The sequence below is a fragment of the Heterocephalus glaber genome, unplaced genomic scaffold, assembly GCF_053883595.1.
Source record: "Heterocephalus glaber isolate CG9 unplaced genomic scaffold, H.glaber_assembly_v1.0 deba00001594, whole genome shotgun sequence".
In the NCBI taxonomy this organism is placed as follows: domain Eukaryota; kingdom Metazoa; phylum Chordata; class Mammalia; order Rodentia; family Bathyergidae; genus Heterocephalus; species Heterocephalus glaber.
In genome coordinates, this window is record NW_028258369.1 from 1650549 (window position 1) to 1671980 (window position 21432).

General features: G+C 37.3%; 1 protein-coding gene and 1 long non-coding RNA gene across 18 annotated transcripts in view; one reads left to right on the forward strand and one right to left on the reverse strand.

The window, feature by feature from the left end:
• Positions 1 to 1547, reverse strand: part of Il1rapl1 (interleukin 1 receptor accessory protein like 1) — a 1215099-nt gene extending 1213552 nt beyond the window's left edge. For 10 of the 17 annotated variants that reach the window (XM_004857596.3, XM_087193598.1, XM_087193603.1 and 7 more), the window contains exon 1: positions 154 to 1547. The gene's annotated coding sequence lies outside the window, so the exon portion shown is untranslated. The remainder of the gene's footprint in view (positions 1 to 153) is intronic. The other 7 variants (XM_087193607.1, XM_087193605.1, XM_087193606.1 and 4 more) reach the window with 1 other exon arrangement.
• LOC106010468 (uncharacterized) lies at positions 1548 to 21203 on the forward strand. The gene is made up of 3 exons (XR_001184265.3): positions 1548 to 1661; positions 5509 to 5574; positions 18138 to 21203. It is a non-coding gene; the product is annotated as an uncharacterized LOC106010468 (long non-coding RNA).
• Positions 21204 to 21432: the final 229 nt, after the last annotated feature.

Below are 21432 nucleotides of genomic sequence, written 5' to 3' on the forward strand. Positions count from 1 at the left end.
CCCAACTGCAGTTATTCCATTCAGTGCCAATAACGGCCACATCACAGCCATCAATGCGATGCAGCAACCAACCGTCCAAGTCACCCATTCCCATTCCAAACGCCCAAGTTTGCTCATGCCACTGAGCGGTTTGCATATATAAAATGACCTTACCCACAACTGTCTTCCAAATTATTCTCCGCTGGATATTAGTCGGTAAGGTAATTGCTGGTCATCACAATGCGTATTCAGAAAAATCCACGTTTTACTCCTGGGCTCTTTTTCTTGTTTTTGTTAGCAATTAATATTGTGAACAAGAACCCATTCACAAATGCCAAGTTCAACATAAAAGCAGATAATTCCATACAGATCTTCCCCTACAAGACTGTCTCCAGTTAGTTCTCAAAGTGCCCGATTGTTTGGAAAAGATACAATCCAGGTGCAGAGCAGGGGAAAAAGACTGGGAGAAAAAAAAAGAAGAGGCAGATAGAAAAGGAGTGACTGAGAGAGGAGAACACAGGAACAGGACAGGGTAAATAATTCTTTTAAGAAAAAAAAAGGAAGGAAAAAGGCTGATAAGTGAGGAAGTCTGTGAGCTCTATGACAAGAATCGGAGTCTCACTTGCAAATCTTCTGGATACATGTAGGCTTTCAATTCCGCCTGGTCCCCAAGTAAAATTTCCAGATCCGGAATGCAGCCATAAGAAAGAATCAATCCTATGTATATTTCACAAGTATCCCGCAATAACAGATCCGTCGGGTTTTCCTTGTACAGTACTGCTATGTGAAAGCACACAACCCCTGCTGTTTGGGAAGGTGTCTCCTGGGTCCTAGCTCTCTTCAACAGCCCCCAAAAATGATTTTTTCAAAGGGGGTGGGGGGGGGGGAGGCAGCTTTTCGTTTGCCTTGAATGATACTAATCCTGAGCGAAAAAGACAAGCAAAACCACGAATAGCAAGAGATCTTGATTTATAGCCACAATCCACTCAAAATATCCCGGGGAAGAGGGAGCAAAAGCAAAAAAGAGAAACTGCAATGCATAAATGATTCCAGTGTTTCTACAAGATCGGTTCGTTTGATTGAATGCATTCTCTGGTTTGCTGCAAGTCATGAAGAGGATAGTATTACTGCCACCCAATGGATATTTCAGTACTAGCCAATCCACAGCCAGCCACCGCTTTGCGAGTTTTAGTTTTCAGAAGACGGAAGAGAACAGAGGGTAGCCTGGGAATCTTTTGGACAGTACCCCGGGAGGCCTCTAGTAACGGGAATCTGTCTTTCCAGACAAAAGTGGACCGACAAATTTGGATACTTACCTAATCTTGCGTTAGCCGCCCTAGAATCATGGTTCCATTTCTCTAGGAAGCAGAAAGGTACAGAAAGCGATGCCTAGACTGACAGTCATAATAACCTTTTCATTTCTTCTCTTTGAAGCGGATTTATTATTGTGCGCGATTTCTCTCTCTCTCTCTCTCTCTCTTTTTCTCTCCCTCTCTCTCTCCTTCCCTCCCTCCCTCCCTCTCTCTCTCTATCTCTCTGCTCTCTGTCTCTCTCTCATTCTCAATATCACTTTAAGACGGATTTCAAAAGGGAGGGGCTTGAGAGGGCTGCTCCCCAGCTCAGGTGGCAAAGTGTTGCTCGCTTCTCACGGACAGTTTGGCCAAGCGCTTCCGTTTCCATTGGTATGTAAACTATGAGTCCTTCAGGCGGTAACCCTCCCTGCAGCCGCTCTTTCCGTTTGGGGAGGAGCAAAATCCTCCCTAAGAAAGTGAAGCTTGGGAGAACAGTGCTTGTGGAAAGCTCCCTGGGAGCGGGACACGGGAATGGGGAGTGGGGGCAGAGCCGAAGCGATTGAGTGGGACCTTCCTCCCAGCCACCACGTAATAGGGTTCCCTACGGAAGACTTCGCTGCGGGTTTCTGAAATGGATTTGTGATGAAAAGAAAGGCAGAAAGGCGGCGGGGGGGGGGGGGGGGGGGTTGCGCAAAGTGGGTAATGGTAAATAGGATATTTGCTCAGCTTAAGGTCCTTGTTCATTTACCCTGGATGGTATAATACGTATTGTGACTGCGCTTCTCAAACTTTAATGTATGCAAATCACCTGGGTGTCTTGTTAAAATGCAGATTCTATCAGTCCTTCCCGAGGCCTGAGAGACTAGCCTCTAATAAGCTGCTCCAAGGACCATAATAATGCTGTTGGACTATGGGCCACATTTGGAGTAGCAAGCCCCTAGGGGACTGTTAATATTTACACTGCAGCCACACTGTTAGCTTCTGACAGTGGAGAGAGAGGCAAGGCAGTCACCACCCCTCTCTCTTTCCCACCCTTTTACCTTTCCCACACATAGCCTGTAGAACCCATTCTTGGAAACCTTGACCCATGGTACAATGTATTCCACAAGCTTTTATAAGGGAAGGTTTCACAGGATAAACCAAAAATAGAACAATAAACAGGCAAAACAGCCTTCGCCCTTGAGAACAATCTTCATTTAATTTAGGAAGTAAAACACAAGTTGAAGGTAAAGGAAACACTAGCCAAAAAAAAGTAAAATGTAAGCTAAGCTAATGCAAGCTAAACTAAGTCAGGGCACAGGTGCAGAGAAATGTGGGTTGGGAGACTGGAAAGATATAAATCTGTAATTTGAACGAGTGAGCATTCACTTGAAGTTTCCACTCCTAGGGGAGGGAAGATGTGGTAAAAGTGTGTAGGCAAGTCTTGGGGGGGGGGTGTTCTGAAGGGAACTCACCCGGGTTAACCCCCTGTGTGCCATTCCTTTGAATCTCCCTGCTCTTTCTCCACATGCTATATATTTCAAAGTAATCTGAGGACCAGAGGTAAACAGGAAGTATATCCCCACTCCTTTTCATGGTGAATGATCCATATTTTCTACATCTTCCAGCACACTCCTTTTGCTGACTCACTTAAGTGAAGAACTATGCCTCAAGCAATCTGGAGGGGTTACAGCTAATAAATTTAGTTGCTCTGAGAAAAGTTTAGAACCAAAATTCCTGGACCATAGGCTCAAACCCTAGCTGTGAGTCTAAATTCAACTCTCAGGTAGCCATAATTACCCATGGGAATCACTAATTCCTCTTCATCTTGGTTTCTTTGTCTATAGAATGACAGTTGAAATGACCTAGTTGCCAAGGTGTGGTCCAGCTCAGTAGGGGACAAAATTCAAGTCCTCTATTTGCAGTGATTCTGCAAATTAGTTTGTTACTCTACACAGAGCACAAGTTGAAATTATTCCCTTGACATGTGCTACAGAGAGCATCCAGGAGCATTGAGAAGTACCTGAAACATACAGGTGAACATTTGACCACTTCATTCTTATTGCAAAAGATGCTTTAAAACGCTTTCTCTTCAGATCTAGGAAGGGAAGTGTTTGTTTGAATCCGAGGTGAAGCATTGTCTATTCCTGGATCCTACAGAGCCAACTGTGGGCCTCACTGTTTGTTGCCATGGGATCCTCTTTGTGCGAACTGTCTTGAACTGTGTGGGAATATTTTCCTCTTGCCTCCCTTCAGTTTTCTCTCTAACTCTTCTGAAGATATGTCTCAGAACAAAATGTAGCTGCATTATTGCCAATTAAGACTAACAGCAGCTGCAAGGTGCATCTAATTAAGAATTTTAATTACCTCACTGAATTCTCATTTGCAGATGTTTAGAGGATTAAACAATGTATTGTTATTTTATTTTAAAATCTGAATAAAGCTGACCTCCCTTCAAAAAGAGGTGGGGGAGCGGGACTCAATGAAGGGTGTAAAAGCAAAGGGTTTGTTATGGGAAGTATACACCTTGACACATTGAGAATATATGACATTTTATTCAGGAAAAGGCAATGTACATATCAATATGTATGCTTTTTTTAATAAAGGAAAGGCCAAGTAAATCTCAAAACACTGAAAAAAATTAATAATTTACTACTCAAGTAGACTTCTTGCATATTACATAGTTCTTTTCAGATGTTCTGTTTCTTTCTTTGCCAGTAACAGGATAGTTAACAGTAAGTTTGGTGCTGCAGTATGGGGATTGTAGGCTATAATGCACAGCATTATGGGGTTTGTAGTAAAAACAGGCTGCAGATCAATCCATACTTGTAGCTTTTCTCAATTGAAGAAACTGCTGTTTTATTTTATGATAATAAGAAAAGTGTCAAGATATTTAGATCAGATTAATGAAACAAAGTTGATGTATTGGGAACATGAAAATAGATCTTAGAATAATATTCTGACTGAGGAGGAGAAAACAATAACATCTACTTTATAAGCCACAAAGTAACATGAGTGAGCTACTTCCTAATTTTTCTACATTATAGATGAGATTTTTAAAATCACATTGTTTTAGCTGTGAAAAGTGAGGAAATATTATATAAAAATTGGTGTTTGTGACAGAGAGTTGTGAACACAGAAAATGAACTCAAATTATTTTTGATTCTATGTCTAACTATTGGTAACCTAAGTTTAAATTTCCACACTTTCCTCATCTTTCCTCAGTGAAGTGAGGGAAAGTTTGATTTAACCTACCATTTGAGGAGTTTTGTTATACAAAATTACGCTGAATATTCAGAGTAGCTCCTCTTTTTAAGGAACTCCTTAATTTGAGAATATACTCATTGCTAGAAAATATATCTGGAGTGGGATATTTCATTCAATTTAAAAGTAATTAATTATGGAAATGCATAAATTAAGATAAATTCACATCATTTTTGTATGCAGATGATTCTAGGAAAATACATAATTTACAGAATTTTTGATTTAACTCTGTTGACAATTTATTTCAAAGTTCATTAAACTGTACGATATGAATTCAGTCTATCTCCCCAGTAACAATCTGTAAGAAATCAGCCCCCCTTTTGTTATGAAGACTAAAAAACATCACTTCAGTCTCTCCCATCTGTGAATGTCCCCATTGTTTGGATAAGTTGCTTAGAAGGTATTTTATACCTGAGGTTGCTTCCTTTTCTTTTTCTCTCCTTAAAGGGACCTCCATTCACAAAAGGGCTGTGCAAAAGCAAACTCATTACAGACATGAATAAATACAAAATCAAATACCCTTCATTTTCGGGCCTTTTACCAGCAACATTCATTTGAGCCCACCACCATATAAACTCAAATGAAGTACAGACAAAGACTTGAGCATTTCAGCAAAATTCCACCCTAAAGTTCAGGAATAATAAAGAATGCTTTGAAAAAGCAAACAGCAATAGGAAAGAAAAATGCCATGCCTGCTTTTCTTTCAGATTTCTAAGTTTTGAATCATGAAAATATACAAATATATATCTTCTTGAATGCAGTTTACATTATTGTTCATACTGTGAATATTTCTTTTATGGTCATAAAAATAAAAACAATGCCCCAAATGAAACACTATGTACATAAGCGATGCAAATGCATCCCCAGTGGAAAGCCGGCTGGCTGCTGGTGGGAGGGTATATTTATACAGTGCCTTTCATTTGGAAGGTTCCCAAAATGATTTGCAAACTGTATATAGAGGAATTGCTCACCATGGAAATTCACCCACTTCCAGGAGAGAATGCAGAAGTCATTCCATGCTGACAACCAGTTTAAATAAAACCACAGAACAGCATTTCAGGTAGGTAAAATAGTAAAATCATAATTGATTTGGGAAATATGCACTGACAACCCACTATGTGCCCAAGCATGGCTGGAAAAACTAGGAGCATCATTGTGGATATACCTTGTCAGTTTCCCTGTTCTCCTAAACCTTACATTTTATTGAAATCTGACCAGAACTTCTGAGTTAAAAGCCCTATTTCCTGCTAAATTTCTGATCTCTGCATACAATTCTACTGAAATAGAACACTTGCCACTTTTCGTGTTTATTTATATCAGGCTTCACGATATCCAGGACACATGACCTATGGCAATACTTTCCTCTTTAGATTGAATACACAAAAAAATAGCTTTAGATATCAAGGTTGAAGCAGGTAAAATGACAGTAACATTTACTGCACGAAATGATTTTGGAAGTGGTAGGGCAGAATTCATACTCTTCCAGGTTCTGGAAAAAAATGAACTGATACCAACGTAAGTATATGGAAGATTGGTTCTTCTGAAATGATCCAAGGCATGTCATGGTAATTAAGACATAAATACTTTGGTTAAAGAAGAGAACAATGTGAGCTAATGTTTCAGATATAAAATGTGGAATCAAGTCAGTGTCTCCTAAATTAACTAGATGATTAATAGTTTTCAAGTGAAAATAGAAGTGAGATCCACTCAAATTCAGACTGTGTGCTCAGAACCATTTCCCCTTCTCTGAGCTTCACTTCCAAGTGCCAACACCTGGGTCCTCTTTAACACTTGCTCGCAGGGTACCTGCTCTGTGTGTTCTGCCTCTGATGAGCAGGGAAAGCCTGGAGTTTAACACCCGCCTCCATGCCAGCATGGTGGCACACACCTATAATCCCAGTCCTTGGGAGTCTGAGGCAGGAAGACTACCATGAGTTCGAGACCAGCCTGAACTACATAGCAAGAACTTGCCTCAAAAAAAAAAAAAAAACCCACAAAAAATAAAAATATACAAATTTTTAAAAAGACCCTCTTTCAATTTAACCAATGACTAACTGATATAGGAATATGTAATCCTGGCCCTTTTTACTGTAGTACTGTAGTTCAAAAAACCTCTGTGGTGTAATTTATACTCAGCTTTCTCGGTGGATCAAGCTGAGTTCGGACTTCAACTTGTAGTCACAACCTTGCTTGTTATTTTGGAAACCTAAAATGGAAGATAATAAGAAAGAATCATAGAACGTCATTATATTGTATACCTAAAATGTACCAATGATTAGAATGAATAATCGATAATGCAAAATAGGAAGAAAAGGTCCAAAGGGGTAGGGGTAGTGGGAGGGGCAGTGGAAAGGAAAGAAGGGAAAGGAAAAAATGATGAGAAATGGAAAAAATGGAAATAAAGTCTTTGTAAATAGGGAAGGGTGGAGGGTGTGAAGGGAGGGCTAGGAATGGGGAAAAAATAAGAACCAAGATGCATTATATAAAGGTACAATTCCCAATGAGAAATGTAATTGTGTTGTATACCTATAATGTAACAACAAAAGAATTTAATACAAAAAAAAAAAAAGGAAAGAATCATAGAGATTGCAAATCTGGCTTTTGGATATTCAACCTGTGCAACTAGAGACAGTAATATTTGTTTATTTATTCACTTATCTATCATTTATCACTTACTATGTTCCAGATAGTGCTGAGTGCCAGGGCAGTATAGATTGGTAAGACCCAGTACTTGTCCTTAAGTAGTGCTAGAGAAACACATAAAAAGCATGTGTGATAGATAATGTGTTAAAGACTGTAAGAAACACTTGAATTCTGCCTAAAAGAATCAGGGACGACTGGAGAGAGAAGGTTTTATTTCAGGGACCTGGACAGATAGCAATTTTTTCTTGTACCTAAAAGAGAATGGCATTAGTTCTGGTAGTAGAACTCAAAAGTGTTTAAAATCATACAATCAATTTTTGAAAGAGGATCTAGGCTCAACATTGAATAATTTATTTTAGGCAGAGGAAATTGAGTCCCACTTGACCAAATGACAGTTATTTAAGCTTCCACAACTAGGAAGTGGTAGGAATTCTCTTCTGGCATGATTCAGCCATGTTGCCTGTCTGCCTTTTGTTTAAAAAAGTAAGTGGAGAACATAATAGAGATACTTGCTATAATATGAGCTGGTTTGAATCCTGGCCTATCGGTGCATGGCCTCAAGAAAATGCCTCATCTTTTCTGATATTCAATGCCTTTCTTAAAAAATGAAGTTAAAATGATAACTTTCCTTTGGGGATGTTGTAACATATGTACTCAGCAGAGTGCCTAGGAAAGGGGAAGTGTTTGAGAGAGGCATGCTGTGCTTCCTTTTAAATCTGTTTGCACGTCTTTCCTTGTCAATGTTATTTACAGCAGTATAAATGGAGTCAAGGATGTTAATCTTTATTCACGTTTTGTTTTTATTTTTATTAATCTAAGCTACAGAGTTGAAAACAACCAGACATTGAAGTAAGGTAATTTGTTTTTTTTTTAAATAAGCTAGTATTTTTGGTTAAGAGAAACCTGTCTAACTACAACTCATGAGTTTACTGATAAATCATCTCAGGACCAGTGTAATTTTGTGCAGTACAAGCCAGGTAGGTAAGTCTGCTTTGTCTATCCAATCAGATATAATAATAACAAACATTAAAGTATATTTTAAAGAAGCCTGTTTTAAACATATCACAAAAAGAGGATAACCACGTGTCAAAGAAACTTGTGAAAAGATAAATGACTTCACTATACATAACAGTGATGTCAGTTAAAACCACAATGTAACATTATGACACATTTACTAGAATGTTTAAAATGAAATCATGGACAATCGAAAATATAGGTGAAGTGTTGAGATACCTGGAATTCGCATGCATTCATAATGGAAATAAATTGCTTCAGCAAACTTGGGAGACTTTTCACCACTGCGTCTTAAATGTAGTTATATGAATAATCTGTGATCCCAGCAGTCACATTCCTAGCTATACACTCAACACAAATTGAGTTAACCAAAACTATGTGTTAGAAGGTTCAGAGAAGCTTATTTAAAGGCATCCCAATTATCCAGGCATGATGATACACATCTCTAATCCCAGAACTCTGGAAGGCTGAGGCAGGGAGATTGCAAGCTCATGACCAGCCAGCAAATTTAGTAACTTAGTGAGGCACTGTCTCAACATAAAATATTAAAAAGGGATGCGGATCTAGCTCAGTGCAAAGACCCTAGGTTCAATCCCTAGTACTACAAAAAAGTTTTTAAAAATTCAATTTGGAAACTACCTAAAAGGTCATCAGCAGAACAGTGGATAAATACATTGTGATATCTCCATACTGTGGGCTACCCTAAGAAAATGAGAACACTCCATCTACAGCTATTAATCACAAATACAATGTTGAGCAAAATAAGGTAGACACACAGAACATATACTGCAAGATTGCATTTAGTGAGGAGGCAAAATTAATCAAACTACACCATAAGGCATAAGGATAGTTGTTAATCTGTGGTTGGAAAGAGGGGCTATAAGGAATAAAAAAAAAAAGGAACTTCCAGATGCTGCAGTGCTCTGATTTTTTTTTGTTTGAAACTGTGTCCAATTATTTCAGATAAAGACATTAGCCAGCAATTATTCAGTAATTATTATGTGCCAGGTATTTTTGAAGGCATCTGAAACCAAGGCTTACTCAATGTTTCATAGCGACAAAGTTGAAAATTGTGCCTGCTCTTAATCTCTACCCTTATCTTCTGCTTTTAACATTTGATTATTTTTTCTCAGTTACGTTTACCTAAAATACCTACTTTATATTTGGCTTATGTGTTGCCTTATTGGGTTGCTATTCCTAATCTGTCAAGCTGCACATTAAAGAGTTATTAGAAATTCAGCATTATTTCTACTGCACTGTTTTCTCTAGCAGAGTCTGTAACTCTTGGTTATATTTATCTCCTTGCTCTGTTTATCTTTTTCCTATAGGAGCAAAGTGAATTATTATGCTTCTGTTAAATCAAGAGAAACATGTTGAAATTATAGCTTTCAGGGCAAAAATGTTAATATTTCAACTTTCTAAACACCTAAGAATAGTGTGATGAAGGGTGTGTTATCATATATAAATATGACTATGACTTTCTGAACTAATTTTTACACCAAGAAAAACAACTACTTAGTAAATCACACAGGAGGCCAGAAAGAGATTCCTATGGTCAATGTGCGTGTGTTTATCAGATATTAGAAAAATATTATTCCCGAATGAGATTATAGGATAGCAAATACTAGGTACTAGAGGGAGATTATTCTTAGCAGAATACAGGTAATAACTTAAATATTGGATATTGTTATCGTAAACATCTCTTATGACAGAGACAATGCTACCTGTTCATCGTACTTTTAAATTTGCTAAAAAATGCGATTTTCCAGTCCTTTTGCAACTAGATAGGGCCGCAGTTGAAGTGTTCCATCTTCCAGGCCTGATCCTGTAAAACTGCCAGAGGGTTTTCCCCTCTGTCTTTTTTCACTTGCTTGTTTCCTTCATATGGGTAGCTTAAAGGAAAGGGCTACAGAATGGTAGAGTCATGTGATTGAAGGACCCTAATTCATAAGTCTTTGCTCAGAGGAGTAGTAGCCAGTAGCACTAGCCTTACACTTTGTATAAGAAATAAACTTTCATTATGTTAAGTCACAGAGACTTGATGTTCATTTTCTAGTACAGCAGAGATTAGATTATCTGGATTTATAACTTCCAGCTATAACCTCTCAAGGTCATGGAAAATTATTTTTTCTATTCCATTCCTTTTTGTATTTCAGGTGTGCAAAATTATCTCTATCAGTATTCTTAGTTAACAGTGGTTTTATTTAAGAATTTATGTATTATTTTATGGGGCTATCAATGCTTGAGAAAACACCACCCAAAATGAAAGCATGCATCTTGATAATTATCCATATAAAACATATGGTATGGTACTCTTTCAATCCATCTCCACCTAAAGGAACCCTCATCCTGAATTCCATATGCCTTTTTCTTTGATTTCTTTTTTATATAATTTTATTGTGCCTAAAAATATAAATTTTAATTCAATTGTGTCACTTGTTTTAACTTAATATCAGTCGCTGCTGTGGGTGAAATGTGCTAAAATGGGTAAAAAGTATACTTTTTACTCTCCCACTGAACACATTAAAGCATGAACGGAATGCATGAAGCAACTATTTGAAAACCATTTATGGGAAATAGTAGAAGACAAATAAGGAATGTGCATGAGACTTTGAAGTTCCACTGATTTTGCACTGCACTTATTTTTGTTTCCCACTTTGATATCTCTCAACCTGAAATCAGTACAAGCAGAAACTTGGAAATGAGCACTGTGGCTTGGCCAGAGAGCCTGAGGAGAAACACTCTGCCACCGGCCCAGGAACAAGGACAGGAACTCCTAATGTTTAGGAGACTTCCTTCAAATTTTCTAATTCTCCATTCTCTTTCCCCCAATCTCGAGGTAATCTCATGGTAGTGGTGGAGGCAGGAACATGCAAAAGTGAAAACTAGGCGGGAAGAGTCTCCCTCTCTGGTCTAGGGAGCCTCAGCTCCAAAATTCTGTCACTTGTTTTGTTTCATTCTCTTTGTTTCACTTGAGCCAAGACATGAATCTAATCATAGTTGTCTACAATACAGCATAACAGTCAGTGTAGGGTAATTAGAACTCCAAGTTTCTGGCCAGAGAACCAAAAAAGGACAGAGGCAGAGAACAATAGAAAAATATCAGGGAAGGGGCTGGAAATGTAGCTCAATGATAGAGCACTTGCCTAGCATGCTCTAGGGCCTGGCTTCGATCCCCAGTACTAGAAATAATAAAAAGAAAAGAAAGAAAACTACCAGGGATGAAGAACTCGGAAAATTGACCCCACATATTTGTTTTTGAATTTCAAGGATCATGCTAAGGTTACACATGTGAAAGCTTGATTCTAATTAATATTATATTTATCTGTAGTTATATCCCCATATCAATCAGAGTTTATTTTGTTGACCTAATTATATTTTTCTCTTCTCTCACTTCTGCTATTCTTATAATATCAATTACCTTCTACTTACTTGGGATTTATTATATCAATCACATTTTAACACTTTAAGATGGATACTTAAGTCATTAAAGACTTTCTTCTTTAATATTAGTTTTTGTGGCTATCAATCTCCCCCAGATCATTTTTCCCATATTTCATCATTTATGATATCTACTATTTTCTCTATCATTTTTGTCTGCGAGTTTAAAATTTCACTATTAGTTTTTTCTTTAAGAGTTATTTGATGATGCATATGTATTGATGTGTTTGTTTTAAATTTCTATTTTTACTTTTAAGAATTATTTTCTAGGGCCAGGGATTTAGCGCAGTGCTACTGTGCCTACCTCACAAGCGCGAGTCATGAGTTGGATCTCCGGTACAAAAAAAAAAAAAAAAAAAAGAATTGTTTTCCAACCTAACTTTCTTATGGTTGGACATGAGATCCGAAATTTTTTGAGAATTTTATTGCCATATATATGAAATTTTAATAAATATTCCATGTGCACATGAGGCAATTGTATATTCCTTAGTGTATGCAGACATAATTATATGGGGGACTCTCCCTGTCCCCACTTTCAATTAAAAGTCAACTTGTTAATTGTATTACTTGTTAATTGTGGTACTTGTTGAACATGTTTGTTTTTCTTCTATATCTTTGCCAAATTGTATATTGTGTAACCTGTGAATAATCAAGAGAGATGTGTTAAAATTCACCACCTTGATAGCAGATTCATTATTATAATGTTATAGATTTTTAATGCATATACTTTTGAGGCTATAATTACTCAGTAAATTGAAATTTGTTAAGTCATGACTCTTTCTGGGCCCAATTTTTTGTGTTAAAGTCTATTTTTTAGTACAAGATAGCTATTAGCATTATTTTGATAAAGGTTTCCTACTAGGTCTTTTCCCCCCATACTTTTACTTCTAATTTCATGTGTGTGTGTGTGTGTGTGTGTGTGCACACGTGTGCACGCACTAGGGACAGAACTCAGGGTTTTAAACATGTCAAACAAGAGCTCCACCACTGTGTTAAACCCCAGTTTCTACTTTCAACTTTTTCATTTTAAGTGATTCACACAGTTGAAATCTGGATCTGAGCTTTTATCTAATTTATACATCAGTGTTGTTAAACGAGTAGGTTTATATGCATTGTAATTATAGGTATCTTTGTTACTGTTTCTGTCATGTTAATTTCTTATTTCAATGAATCTATTTTTTTCTGCATTTCTTTTCACTCCTGTCTGATTCTTTTTTGTTGTTGTTGTACTGGGATTAGAACTCGGGACCTTGTGCTTGTGAGGCAGGTGGTGGAACCACTGAGCTAAATCCCAGGCCCCTATCTGTTTCATTTTTTAATTGAAGCTGTGCATTACTATGGATAAAGAAGAGGATTCTTTCATCCTTTATTTCCTGTCTTTCTACCACCCATCATGTCAATGAAGCCTATACCCTGGTTTTTAATTAAACTGTTGTTTAAAGGACCCAGGAACTCTCTAGAATTGCAGAACTTTGGGCCCCATTTCAGATCTACTGAAACAGAATTTATAGGTAAAAAAACTCCAGGTATTCATAGTCGTAATAAACTTGAGTCGTGGAATTAGACTATAAACTCTTGGGTTTTATGAATGTATTTTCTCTTTCTCTTTGTTAGTATTTTTAAATCATAATGACCATTATTAAGGTATTTATTTGATCACTTTTACTTCATACATCTCTTACAACAAATCTAGATTTCTTTGTTTTGTTAAGTACTTATCTTAAAGCATTTTAAACGCATCTTTGTGGAGCCAAGCTTTTGAAATACTATATGGTTCAGAATACTTTTATCATATCCTCTTATTTGAGTGTACTTTGTTCAATATATACTATCTCAAAGTTGATTTTCCTTCAGTCCTTGGATAAGATCAACTTGTAGCCAGTGTTGAAAATCTGACATCAATCTGATCCTTCTAATCTATAAGATATGATTGAAATATACCATGAATGTTTGAATTTTAAAAACTACAGCAAAAGACACATTGCCATTAACCCCCCTCAAAATAATCCCCTTCATTTTGACACACTTGTCTCATTATTCTTGACACTTTCTGAAGCAGTTCTGGAAGTCCTCTTTTGTGTGTCTTTTTGGAGGTGTGATCAGAAATACAGTGAATGCTGCACCCAGTGCCATCCAATGGAAAAGAGGCTCATTAAAACATTACAGTGTCCTCATCCACCTTCCTCACTGGGTATGGCATCATGTGACTTCAGGCTCTCCCCACATCAAAATAACCATGAAAAGTAAACACTCACAAAAACGGACTTCCAGACTTCCTCAGAAAGTGGCAAGAAAGGTGGGATAAGTGTGTTCAAAGCAAGAGGGATATTTCAGCTGAATAAACAGCACTGTCTTTTACTGTAATAAATTTTAAAAATATAAATATTCACTGCATTTTTCAATTAAACTGCATATGTCATGGGTCCTTTCTTTTCTCTGTTTAGAATTTTGTTTTTGTCTTTAAATTCTTAAATTTCACCATAATATATCCAGATATAGATATGTTTTCTTTTTTCTCTTTCATTTCTTTGCTTCACCTTTCTTGTTTTGGGTCTCCCACATGATAAGCATATACTACACCACTAAGCTGCATCTCCAGCCTCTATATTGTTTTTAGAATTCTTCCCTTTGGTACTTTCTGAGCTCTTTTGATTTGAAGTCTTTCAAATATGTTAATCCGCTATTCATAAGTATTCAAATATTTTTCTCTTTTTTATTTCTCTGAGTTCCATTTTCCTGAATATCAGCACTTACATGCCCATTGTCCTTTTCTTTTATGGTCTCCTCTCCCATCTGTCTACCTTTCGGAGGATTTCCTTAATCTGGTGTTCAAATTCAGCAATTAATTTCTTAGTTCTGTACTCTGCTCTTTGTCTCATCACTACATTTCAAATATTTTTACACACAATATTTCAAGAATAATTTTGTTGAAATCTTAGTTTGTCCTCTAATACTTTTTCTTCTACCAGAACCTACATTCCAGGATATGTTTTCCTTTTGAAATAGCTGTGCTTCTCAGAATGTCTTGCTATTTTGGCATGTGGATAAATCCCCACTGACTACCCTGTTAAGCATTTCCTAAAGAGAAGGCCATCACCAATTCACACACCACTCCGCATAAGTTCAGTGGGGAGTAGATGAGACCTCATGTGGATGGCAAGGGGCATCCCTAAACTATAATCAGGCCAGTTACTTTGCTCCCATAGATCCTGGCTTCGATTTGCATTCCCCCCACCCCTCAGAGAGAAAGTGCTTCAGAAGACCCTCTCATCTTTGGTGTTTAGAGGACGTAGGTAAAGAAAGAATGGTAGAAGTTTAGTTCTATCTTAATTTTCTCGAGCCTCCAACAGCACGGGGTTTCTAAGTGGCCTTGATTTTACTCTTGTGGATTGCAAAAACTTTGACAATAACTTCATCCAACCCCCCCCCCCATTCTAAATAAAGGTCTTGATAAAACTTTGTCATAGGTTCTGGCTGCCTAAGGCTGTGTCTCTGGGAAGACTAGGGCCCCACATTTTAAGTCTGGAAAAGGTCAAAGCTGCCAAATCAACACCTTAGGATAGGTCTTTGACTTTTCTTTCTTCGAATACTCTAATTGTTTTTTTAAAATACAAACAAAAAGCTTGCAATTCTAAATACTTCCTCTGTTCCTTTAAAATGCATATGTACCTCCCACAACTTTGGAGTTTCTTTTTTAAAGAACTCAGATGATTCTTTGAAATGCCATCATCAGAGCTGCTGCATAGCTCCAAGGAAAAGAATGTGCTTAGCCTGTTTTAGGCCCTGCAGTCCAAACCGCTGCACCTCAAACAAACAACAAACAAAAAACTAATCATCAAGATAGGGAACCTGTCTCCCAGTGTTGTGGGAAATTAGTAACCTAAATTCCTTAAGTGTAAATTAGCAGGACTAGGATCTAATCCATATTCATTGACCAACCTCTTAGCTGCTTTTTGTAATTTTTCACTCCTCTGACTCTGCTCTAGCTGCTTGCTTTTCTTCTCCCGACTTCTTGATTTCTTCTTTTACACACTCAGCCACCACTGAGCAAATTGAAAATTATCTCAGCTCTTTCCTATCTTGCAAGAGTTACTGAATACAATCTGTTTTTACAGCTTTTGACTAATTTCCGGTTTTATCTTTGGTAATACTTAAACCTAAGTTCTGAATTGTGAAAAATGTGCAGAGACAAGAGTGAAAGAAGAATCAAGAATAGTGAGGACAAACCCTGACTCCTCTGCCCCTAATAAATACCAATAAAAAGAAAAAAATCGTCTCCCTTCATGCCACAAAAGGCTCTCATGCTTTTCTTCTTCTCCCCCACCTTTCAGATTTCACCTCAGCACTTCTTCCTAGGTCAGTTCTTTGAGGAGCTAGCAGGAGTACCCCATCATATTTTGCTAAAAACAGAAACATCATGAAAGAAAACTTTTCACCTCTACCTATTCTCTCTCCAGCACCATCCTCTTCTCGCAAATCTCTCTTCCTTCAGAATATTCTTCTCCTTTTTCTATCTCAAAGCTACCAACCTTCAACTGTCTTTTAACTCTTTTCTGGAAACAGTCAGTTCTCCACTCCTATGATTAGAAACTTATGATTATAGCTTATACTTACATGCTCCAAAACATCTTAGAATGATCTGTAAAATACAGGCCACTTTACTCCATATATCTGAATTTTAGGAGAAACAAATAAATTCTTAGCAAAATCTATTAATTTATTAGTCCACCAAATTTATAAGCATTCCTCCTCCTACCCTAGAGCAAACCGTATCCTATCTCTTTTCCAAGTGTAATTCTGTAGCTTGCTTTTAAAAATCTGACTTCATCCGCCACCTGCCGTGCAAGCGCAAGGACCCGAGTTCAATCCCCGGTACCAAAAAAAATATATGTATATATCTGATTTCTTCATTTATGAAAGTGTCTGTAGCCCATGCAAGTGGCCCCTGTACCCACCTCTCTCCAGTCAAGTAAGAGGAAACATTGCTGACCCTTCCCTAACCATCTCTTCCATGCTTGCTATTTATCATTTATTCAGATAATTATTCCAGGTAAAGAAGTCCTTGTATTATAGGCAGCTAAGTTAGACAGAAATTAATATGCAGTCAGAGAGAGACTGGGCTCTCAAGGAAGTCAGCCCCCAAAAATAAAGACATCAGAATTGTGGCTGGAGGGGCATCTGAAGAAGACCAAGCCTCCAGATGAAGATGCAATGGCCAGGCCTGCATGCCTCCCTAAGGGATAAGCAGTAACCTAGAATTATACTGTAATTAGCACCACCTGGTTCAGGAAGTTCAGCCAGGCATCAGTCGCCCAGGTAGGTGACCAGAGCATCCAGACCCATCCCTTCCCAACAGTGCCTTTGTTCTTACCACGTACCCTTGCTACGTGGCCCGCTTCCCTACTGGATCAATATTAGCTCAGTGGCTATACTTGTAACCCTATAGGTTGATTATAGTTCGACCCATGTGGTACCCACATTGTGATTTTGCTGTATAAATTATCCCTTAACAAAGAGCCTTGCTGGCAACCCATCTCTGGTCCTCTCCTGTCTCTGAGGAGCTATTCCTGTTCCCCAAGAAACCTTCCTGCTCTTAACCTCCTTTGTGTTTTGGAATTCATTCTTTGATTTCAGGGCACAAGAACTCAGCATATTTGGCATCTAGCAAGTTGGGGGTTATATTTTCCCCTGTATCACTTGCACCAGCCGAAAGTACCCAGAACATTGTTACTCAAATAGTGGCCAAGGGTTCAGAAGGATTGACATCAACTAGGAGCTAATTAGAAAAGCAAGATCTCATTTCCACTCTAGACTGACTGCATAAGAATCTGCATGTTAGAGAAGCACTGTACAGACTGGGGGACTGGGCAAAACTCTGGTTTAAGTAATGCAGCCTGGCAGTCTACAGTGTGTTGTTTCAAAAGATTTTTCTCAAAGTAAATTCCCTCCAACAATACATGAGAGTCCTTCTTTGTAACATCCTGGATTGCTACAAATGTTTAAAAATTATCAAATTTCTTACCAGTAAAACAAGCTATTTTTAGCTTAATCATATTTTACGGTATAAACTATTTGTGAATATCATCAATAATAAGTTTAAACTATTTTATATAAATAAGTACAGTACTAATGTGTTTACAAGAAGTCTCATTTTACTTTTTCTTTTTTGGTACCGGGGATCGAACTCGGGTCCTTGCGCTTGTGCATCAGGCGGCGAAACCACTGAGCTAAATCCCTGGCCCAAGAAGCCTCATTTTAACACAACTTCAAAGAGAGATGGTTGTTTACTTGGGTACATTGGAATTCATTTCAGTATTCTTCTATTTTGTGAAGATTACAAAGGTCTGTAATTTTGTAAATAGTTTAAATCACGTCATTAGCTATTTACTGTTCACTGAAAGCTTCTGTAACCTGGTTGTACAGTTTTTCCGCAGAGTTAATTCTAAGTCTAACTGCTTATTTTTGGTTTCATATATAAAACATCTGTTTGTACTAACTGTTGGGCTTTTCTCTGTTACACTGAAGCAATCAGCAGCTTCCTAGAAAAGGGCCCATTGGCAAGCATCATGGAGAAAGAAACAAGGAAGACAGATGAATCAGGACAAAGAGAAAGGAAAAGAGGATGCAAATCAGAGGAGCACGGAAGAGTCTGAAATAAAGGCAAAGAGACAAGAATTCTGATTAAGAAGCCTTGAAGAGATCAACAAGGGCCCAGGCTGTTGCTCAGAGGGATAGCATTTGCTCAACATGTGCAGGGCCTCAGGTTTGATCACAGCAGCACATCCACACAAAAGCCACTCTATCACTTCCTGCAGACCCTTCCCCTTTTATATAATTAGAGAAATACTTCCAATAGATGCATGGTTATTTGTTGGGGTGGTGGTGGTGAGAAAGGGTCTCATTATGTTGATTAGGTTGGTTTTGAACTTGCTATGTAACCCAAGCTGGGCTTGAACTTGTGAATCTCCTGCCTCAGCCTCCTGAGGGCTGGGATTACATCCAGGCAGTACCGTGCCCAGCTAGATACATGGCTTTTTTATAACAACATCTTGCTGTACTGACCTAGATGTAAGGTGAAATTCTGTCTTGAGATAAAGGACCCAAGTCACAAATCTTCATTTATCACAACTATACTCCCTTAAGCAAGAACTAGGCAACCATAGGTCTTATGCTCTCCAGATACATGGAAGTAATTCTTCCTTTATATGGGCTATATAATCTTTTAAGACTTGGTTTAAGTTAGACATTTTTAATAAGAAGATTCCACACAGAGAAAATATGTGAAACTCAGTCTCCATATCTGCAAAATGGGGATAATTAAGAACATCTGCCCCATTGAGTTTTGGGGAGGGTTGAATGCAAAACATTTAACCCAGTGCCTGGCATAAAGTTCAGTGCACAGTGAATGTTTAATATTCATAATGAATTTTAAATTATGCACATTGGCTTGTGAACACAGAAGTTTTCTCCAGAGAATACAAAGAACTGATGAGGTCAGTTGCATGGGGAGAGACGCTGGATGACTGGGGGGAAAATGTGAGAGGCAGATATTTCACACTGCATAATCTTTCATATCTTTGGAATTTAAAACCATGTAAATGTATTGCACATGCAATGAAGCATTAAATGAGTAAATACATAAAGTAAAATGAAAGGCATTCTGCTATTCCCAGCTTAAACTTAGAAGTCTCTCATGAAATTCAGTTAAGCTTTGTGCAGATGCGGGTAAGCCCATCAACAAACATTATTGATTAAGAGGCTGGCATATGGTGAATAAGGCATGGTCCCTTGTTCCAAGAACCATGCAGTCCACTTATCAAGGTATTAAAAATACACAAAAAACAAGAACAATACCAACAAGAATATTTAGAAATAACATGTATTGAACATACTCATGTGCTTGAATGTTAAGAGACCAGAGAGCAGTGACATACAAGAAGCATGTTTGGAGGAGGTACTGGAGCTTACGCTGGACTTTGAACAATGAGAAAGTGTTGCTATTGTTGTTGGATGGAGAAGGTTTTCTGATAGAAGATAAGGAATAATGACATAGAAAGCTAAGGGGCACAATCCAAGTCACTAGGTGAACCTTCCCCTAAAACTGTTTCCTGATTAAAATAATAAGGATGATGATGAACAAAAGGAAGAGAAAGCATGGACAAAATGGCCAGGTACACTTCTCTCTTTGCTTCTATTCTCTTCTTTCTCCAGGATATAACCCAACTAGATATTTAGAGATGGGGCCATCTTATTTGCAAAGATCATGAACCAAAGACATGTACTGTCGAGCGAGAATTAGAGATTTGAAGGAGGCTTGTTCCTTCATTTCTTGAACAACTATACTCTCTTTGGATTGCTTGTTCTCAAACATCTTGTTATATGAGAAAAATGAACTCTTACTTTATTAAATCATTATAGCCCGGTTTCTGTTACATGTGGTAAAATACAATATAAACAAATATAGCTACGCTATTATTAATAAATCCTGCGTCAAGGAACTTTAGGTTTCCACATTCTTTACATGGGGGGTTGCCAGATCAAATACAGGATATCCAGTTATATTGGAATTTCAGATAAACAATGAATAAATGCTTTAGTATAATTGTATCTCATGAAATATTTCAATGTACTTATACTGAAAAAATCACTGTTTACCTGAAATTCAAATGTTAACTGGGTGTCTTGCATTTTTGTTTGTAAAATATAACAACATTATTTAGAGGTTATTGGAAAAGACAATTCTTCATAGTTAGGCATTCCTACTAGCAAGAGGGTCTTGGACACAATGCCCACTTCCACTGCCAAACAAAGGAATGTTCTTTGAGTCAATTAAAGGGGGAAGAATGGATATGCAATTAGCAGTGCCTGTCACAACAAAGAAATGACACTAAGCTTTTGGTTCTCAGAGAAGAAAATACATCAGGATGAAAGTCATGTGCATTCCTCTGTGAAGTATTCTCTTATTCTCACTCTTTTTTTTTTTTTTGGTACCGTGGTACCGGGGATTGAACTCAGGACCTTGTGCTTGAGAGCCAGGCATGGTGCCACTGAGCTAAATCCCTGGCCCTTAGTCTCACTCTTTTAATTTAGAGTATTTTATGTTTTTCTTATAAAAGAACATTTATAGTTCTACCATTTATAAAATTTATTTAGTCCACTTCCTAACTGCTTTCCCCATCATATTTTTTAAATTTTTAAACTTTTATTAGTACATGTTTGCTGTACATAATAATTACATTCACTGCAGAAAATTGGTACATCTACATAACACATTTCAACTTATCCTTCTTCCCTCTAACCCCCCCTTTTATTTTGCCAGCATTAGATTCATTTATTTATCTTACAAGATCTTATAAAGTTAACTATCTTATATACAGATTAAAAACTAGACTAATAGGTCAATAACATATAAAACCATATAAAACATGTAAGACAGTTTTACTATTATTTGTGGTATATAGATTTGATCATAATGTAGATGAAATTTTAAGTCCTATTTTTTCTTTACAGTAATCTCATTTTACTGCTTGGTCTTAACATAATTTTAACAGTTGCTGAATATTCCATTAAGACAAGTTTCTGTAGGTTAACCTTTCCCAATGTTTAATATATTTCATTATTTTAAAATAAATTTTGCTTTAATTTTTAATATTAAATAATGACAGGTCACATCTTTGTCACAATTGTTTTATTTTTGTGGGCTGGAATTTTAAGTTATATATAAAGAACTATGTAGTATATTTGGAATTTCTTGGTCCAATAATAGGAATATTTTTAGTCTTGATATATATTTTTAGTTTTAATAGTCCCTTCTTCCAGG